We start from the raw sequence: 7,335 nt of genomic DNA, 5'->3' as shown, positions 1-7,335 counted from the left end.
CAGAGGCACCATTTTACAGGTGTCCATGGTGACCATATTTGTTAGTTTGGCTTTGCTTTCTCTTACATTGTTTCTTTCGTTCGGATAGTACCCGTGCATGGCTACATGCACAGGCGTTCCAAAGAATAAGCCGTGATAAGGAATGCTGCCCCGGGACCCCACCCCCTAGTTTCCTGGGTCAGAAGCAACCCCTCTAACCAGCTTATGCATTCCTCCAAGAGCATCTGTGCATAAATCAGCACCATATGTAATCCTGAAAAATAGAGTATTAGCATCCTATTGGTCCCACTCCTTACTTATTTTCCGTAATATATCAGGGATGATGTGACTTTTGATATAAGAAAGAGACCGTAGCCTGAGTTTTGAAATTTGGTTGCATCTGACCCAGGGAATAAAATCAAAAGGGCCCTGCTTAAATGGGAAAGCCATTCCCCCCCAAATATCCAATGAACCTCAGAGGTCTTGTTGGAATTGGTGGGGGAGGTGGCAAGCCTGTAAAGCTTCTGTCACCCCCTCTTCTGAGCAGGGCTCACTGGCCCAGTTTCCCAGGTCCAAAATGGTCAAGCAGGCAATTCCCAAATGAGCTCATTCTGGAGGAGAGGGTCATCCTTTTGTCCTAAAGGCCAGCAGCGCAGTGGGGACAAGAGCCCTGCGCTTGGTGGGGGAAAGTGGGCCAGACACGAAGTGAGCTTGGCAATGCCTCCGAGCTGGTCTTGGCCACCCTGTGGCCTCCTTGGTGACAACACATCCCTCTGTCCCTGTGCTGGAGCAGCTTACTGGAGCCACGGGCACCTGCCAGCTCTCATCCCAGGCACACTCTGCCAGGCAAGAGGAGACAGAGTGAGGCTGCTTCTTTCAACCTAACAGAACCACAGACACGCTCCCATCCCTCTGGGTCGCCTGGTCTGGTGGGGCAAGGAACTCTTGTGCCTTTTTGGGGAAGGAGGGTATACCCTGGTTGTACACACCCTTTCAGCTTTGGCTTTGTCCAGAGGGTTTGAAATTTGTGTGCCCCAGAATCCCAGGGGACCCATTACCATGCTGATGCCCAGAACCCAGGCTCCTAGAGTCTGTCTCAGAAGCTTGGGGGTGGGGGCAGGAGTCTGCATTTTTAAAAAAGATTTTATTTATTTATTAGAGAGAGCGAGAGCGTGCACACGAGGAGGGCGGCTGGGGCAGACGGAGAGGGACAAGCAGACTCCCCGCCAAGCAGGGAGCCCAACACAGGACTCGATCCCAGGACCCTGAGATCATGACATGAGCCGAAGGCAGACGCTTCACCGACTGAGCCACTCGGGTGCCCCAGGAGCCTGCATTTTTCCCAAGCTCTGAGGTGACCTGAGGATGAGACTTTTCTTTCATTATTTGTTGAGGGACCCGATCTCAAACTCACCCTCCTCGCTCTGCTTAGTGAGAAGAGGTGGAGTGCGATGCCAGACTCAGGCTTACTTTGCAGCCATGATCTGCACCGCCTCCGAGCTCTGGGGTGCTGAGCAGCCCGCTCGCCTTCAGTTCCCGTATGTGTAAAACAAGGATAATAAGAGAATCGACCTCAGAGGTCAAGTTTAAGTACAGTAATGAATGTAAAACATCAAGTATGTGCCTTGCACTTAGTAAACCTTCCACGAATGGAGGCTCTATTTTTAATAATAGGATTTGCTCCATAAGGACGGTCCCTTTTCAGTCTTTGGGTACATGGGTCTCTCATTTGAATGCTTTGAATTGTTGCCATATGAGGAATCAGACCAAGGTTCCTTTTCTTTATCTTTGACCACAAAAAGTACTTCAGTAAGTGAATCTTGAGACATGGAGATGCCCTCCGTCCAGGCCCTGTTATTATCTCTGCCTAGTCAACACCCTTTTCTTGCCTCAAACACAGAAACACCTCTTTAGTGTTCGTGCTAGTGTTTAGTGTTCCTCATCCTGCCCCTGTGGGGTGGGGGTCGGGGGGTGCAGGGAGCTTCTCTAAGTCAGTAGCCCTGGCTCCTATCTTTCCCTTGGGTTGGAGAAGGCAAGTAGGAAGGATAAAGCTGCCAAGCCAGGAGAGGAACAGGTGACAGACTAGAGGCCACATCCCTCTTCTCTCCTGCAGGGAGCAAAGGGACCTGGCCAAGGCAGGTGTGCGGGTGAGAGACGTTTCCACCTGCATCAGCTGCTGAGTCTCCCCATCAAGGCATCCACCCCAGTGGTCCTGAGGGCAGAGGCACAGTGAGGAGCCCGCATTCCCATGTCACTTACCCACAGGTCACATCTTGGGGGAGGAACGGGGGTAAACATGGTCTACGGGACTCTGGCACCAGTGGTTTCAAGCTTTAGGATTCAGGAAACCTACCGAATTTGGTAAAACTAAGGGAATCGTGAGGAAACAAGGACGTGGGCATGCAGTTTCACGCACATATACAAACGTGCCCACACGACTCTTCTGAGAAAATGGGCTGGGAAACAATGCATGCCCTGAATGGAACACGGGAAAACGGAACATTTTCTAGCCGAACGATCGCTTGGTTCCCAAAGTCTCCACGTAGCTGAGACTGAGCTGCAGACAAACACCAGGCCTCATGGGGCCAAGGGCGAAGGGGGCTGCCGTAGTCCAAGCCATCGACTCTCCTTGGATGGCATCGGCGGCGCCTCCGGGTCCCACCACTCCCACCCTAACCCCCTACGATCTGGTCTCCTCCCAACAACCAGGATCTACTTCCTAAAATGCAAATCTCCTGCTATTGCCCCCCTGCTAAAGCCCTCAGTGGCTCCCCATTTCTCTCTGGGTAAAGACCCCAGTCCTTATCACGGCCGTCACTTACCTCTCCAGCTCCATTTTCAACCATCTGTACATTCAAGCCACAACGTTTAGTTCCTCAATTCTTCATGCTCTCCCCAGCTTCGGGGCTTCTGTGCAGGCTGTGACCCCACCCCGGTCACCCCCATCTGCTTAGCTAACTTCTTCTCATTCCTCAAAACTCAGCTTAAATCTCAATCAGGGAGGCTTTTTCTAGGGCCTCCGCTGCATCTTCCCACGGCGCTCTCGACGTCCCTTTCCTAACGCTCATCACCTGAGTAGCTAGTCGTTCAATGTCCGCCCCCCCACCTGCACCCTCAATGACGACAAAGCTGCGTCTTCTTAGTCACTGCTCACAAAGTTTTTGTGGAGTTAATGAAACTCAGGGGGCATTACTGTGCCCTCTTGGAGAAGAAGGCAAATGCCTTTACACTGTTATCCTTTAAAAAAAGGGGTTTTTTGAGCCCAAAGTAGTAGACATTGGGTAGTAGACTTGTGATTTTTCTTTTAGAAATGCTTCCAGGTGGAAACACCTAACTTACAAAGTTAGGGAGTGATTTCTGCTGGTACAAATAGGGGATTAAGTAATTGTGCTGGGGCACCTGGGTGGCTCCGTTGGTTAAGCGTTTGACTCTTGATCTCAGCTCAGGGCTTGATCACAGGGTCATGAGTTCAAGACCTGCACTGGGCTCCACACTGGGCACCTTCTTAAAAAAAAAGCTGACAGCGCTTCCTAGCATATACAAGTTTCTCAAAGTATATTTGATGAATATAAAATGGGTTGGCCCCAGGGATACAAGATCTAAAATTCAGCTAAAAAAAGATAAACCTCACCTCGAACTTGCCCTCTACCCTCCTGCCCCAGACTTTTGCACATACGCACGCACGCACACAATCACACACCTTTCCCAAGTTCCTGCCCAGCTGGCCCAGACTCCAGCTGGTCGGTGCAAGCCCACGTTCCTACCTCATGAGTTCCCCAATGGCAGGAGAAAAGTCTGTGTTTGCCATTTGCAAAAACTCCTTCTGCTGACACAATCTTCTCTAGGAAATGCCTCTACTTCCTCCATCAAGGAGCCTGGAAGTTTCAATCTTTTTTTTTTTTTGACATATTTTGAGATTCTTACTTTTTTGAGCTATTTTAATAGTTTCACAGAGGTTAGAGCTGAAAACATCCTTAAAGATTATAAATAATAGTAATAAGAAGAAATAATAGCTGCCATTTGTAGGGCTTGCTTTAAGAAGTCATGGCATACACCCTCTCATTAAATTCCAACCACGGCACTAAAAAGGTGGGAGGGGGGTCTGTTGTCATCTCCATTTTAAAAATGAGGAAACTGAGGCCCAGAGAAGTTAAATCTCTTGCCGTTGGTCACACAGCTGGTCAGTAGTAGAGCCCCGGGTGACTTTTCCATGAGGTACAGTAGGCACAGGGTTTAGGGCTCATAATACTTTTAAGGGACACAAATATTTTCTTTCAGAATAAGAAGGAATAAGATGAAGTTTTAGGTTGAAGAAAAAATTTCAATATATAATATTAAGATATTTGTATTTATACCAACATAGTTGTAAAATATAACTTTTAAAATATTTTTATGGAAGAGGGGATGCACGAAGGCAAAATGCCTGGGAACCATGCACATCATCACATGGCTCTGGTGGAGTCAAAGCTTAAATCAGGTCAGTCTGTCTTAAAAGTTCATGTTTTCACTAAGCCAGTCTGACCCCATTTTACAGGTGAGAAAATTGAGGTCCCCAAGGCCACACAGCAAATGAACTGTAGCCCCCGACATAGAGCTCAGGAAGGACTCTAGCAGGCCAGTCGCCATGCTTTGTGGTCCGACAGCACCACCTGGTGGTCTTGCTGAGGACTTCCCTTTGGTCAAAGGATGAACCTGCAGAGGGGGTACAGGCTCGGATATCCCCAGGAAGCAGCCACAAGCCAGTCGGCTCTTGGACTCCACACTCAGCAGTGGGCGGCCAGGCCAAGGAGCCAATTTACGCGCTTTCTTTAGGTTGTCAGCAGAATTCACACACTCCCCGCCCCCTCCCCGGCCTCAGGGTAACAGTTATCCCTGGAGTTAATACTCATAAAGTGCTTCGATCAGTCCTGTTCAATAGGAATAGCATGTGAGCCATATGTAACTTGAAATCTTCTAATAGCCACATTTTTAAAAAGCAAAAAAATAAACAAGTAAACGTAATTTTAATATGTTTTATTTAACCCGGGGTCAGCAAATGACAGCCAGTAGGTCGAATGGAGCCCACTGCTTATTTTTTTAAATAAAGTTTTATTGGCACACAGCCACGCCCATTTGCTTATGTATTATTTACGGTTGCCTTTACGCTACAACTGTAGAGCTGAGCAGCTGTGGAGTTGAGACCGGATGGCGTACAAACGGAATACACAGCCAGTCCTTTACAGAGAAAGCCTGCCAACCCCTGGTTTATCTAACCTAGCATGCACAAAGTTGGTCATTTCAGCATGTAACTCAGTATAACAATTATTAATGAGATATTTTACATTTCTTGTCATATTAAATCGTCACAACTTCATGCGTCTTTTACACTTACAACACATTTCAAGTGCTCAGTGGATACATGTGTCTTATGACTACCGAATACCACAGCGCAGCCTTGGAAAAATGCCTGTACATAGCAAATATCACACTGGAGTTTGTTAAATACATCCATAAATAAATTCCCCCGAAGAAGGAAGCCCTAACATCCTGGGACATCCACTGTTTGTAATGAATCTCTTCCCCGGGCCTCTGGAACGATGCTAGCTACGGAGTCCCTCCTTGAGAGAATAGACAAAATCATCACTTAAGTCACTTTCAGTAGGGCTTGATCTATTTGCAAAATCCCCACTGAGAGCCCTGCCCTGGTGGCAGCCTGTCCTCCTCTGAGCAGCCTGCAGACTTGCCGCTGACAGACATCACCGTCATCATCGGTCATATAATTCACATATATAGTCAGGCACTAGCCAGGCATTTTCTGAGCGTTATTTCATTTAATGCCAGAACTAACAGTGACCTCCCTTGGGAAGCCGGCCCCGAGACCCCATGCTGACTCCAGTGTCTCCTCTGTGCTCCCGAAGCGCCCGCCTTCCCCCATCCCAGCCCTTCTCAGTCTGTGCTATGAGCCCCAAGAAGATGTGGCCCCTTTCGCCGCAGGAGCCCAGGCGAGGCCTGACCCACAGGAGCTATTGGATACAGTCGTTGCGGTCAGTCACATGGCCCTAGAGGAATCCAGGGGGTTCTTTGGTATTTGATTATGTTTAGCAGGTCCTTGCCAAGCACCTCTGGTGTGCAAGGCTGCAGTGTGAATTCCAGCAGAATCACACGCACACATTGGCCCTCGCTCGTGCTGTCTCTTGTTCTTTCCCACTCAAGAACTTTCCCAAAGTTGATGAGGGAAAGCCAGGCAAATGAGCTCCAATTGCAGCTCTTCTGTGAAGTTGCACGGAGAGGCAGACCAGGGGAGACACGACCCTCCCAGCCTTCACACACCAAGAAGTCAGGTGATGTGTTCTCGCAACAGAACGTGACAGGCAGCGACATTGGTCAGTTTCAGGTCAAGGCAGTTAAGAGTGGGTGCGCTCTCTGCAGACTCTCTGTCTCTTCCCTTGACCCCGGTTGGATAGAGAAGGACTCAGGGAAGGACCTTGAGGCCCTAGGAGACGCCAGAGCCACCAGATGGGAGAGGCCCAGCTCCCGGGTCAGCGTGCGGCAGGTTGCCCACCGAGCATCAGCGCGCACTGTGCTGCAAGAAATACATCTTTATTGGTTAAAGCAACTGGGATGTTGTGGCTGTTTGTTACAAAAGCGAGACAAACCTGACCCATGCAGGTTCTTGGGGGGCAGTGGGGGGACCGTGAAAGAAACAGTAAGTAAACATGGAAACTGTTTCCTCCTTAAACTGTGGGATACACTGGGACCAAGCAATTCTGCTGTGGGTCCCTTCACGACAATGTAGAGAGAGTCAAGACCGGGAGAGATACTCCCCTCCTCCACTTAGCACCCTAAGATCTTAGCAAGTCCCTCCCCTGCCCCAGCTTGGCTGCTGCAGCACCTGGAGACTCCGCTGTTTCCCCCGGGACAGTGGCTAGCACCCCACACCTTGCTGGTGGGGGTGGGGGCGGACTCTGCAGGGAGCTGAGGTCCCTGGGGACATCCAAGAGGCAGCAGGTGGGCCACCCTGAGTCCCAGAGGTAGAGAAAAGCACGACCCCCCACACTCAGCAGAGGAGCAGGGCTGGATGGAACAGAGGGAGGGTGGGTGGAACTGGCAGTGTCTCCGCTCAGCGGGGTCCAGACAGACTATAGGGAAAGGCAGGAGCAGCCTCTGAACCCCCAGTGAGTTCAGCTTAGCTGGTCTGTTCGCCGTGGAAAATGAAAGACGCTACTTTTGATGTAAAAGGTCTTTGAGATGGGCTGGCACCTGGCATACGTCGGAGCCCTGGTGTCCTTCATGGTGTCCCCTGGAACACAGCAAAAACCTGGTTGAACTGGGGCCGCCGTTCCTCCCGCCAGCCCTGGCCCAGCCGAAAGGGCTGAG

The sequence above is a fragment of the Ursus arctos genome, unplaced genomic scaffold, assembly GCF_023065955.2.
Source record: "Ursus arctos isolate Adak ecotype North America unplaced genomic scaffold, UrsArc2.0 scaffold_14, whole genome shotgun sequence".
Lineage (NCBI taxonomy): Eukaryota > Metazoa > Chordata > Mammalia > Carnivora > Ursidae > Ursus > Ursus arctos.
This window is presented reverse-complemented; position numbering follows the sequence as displayed.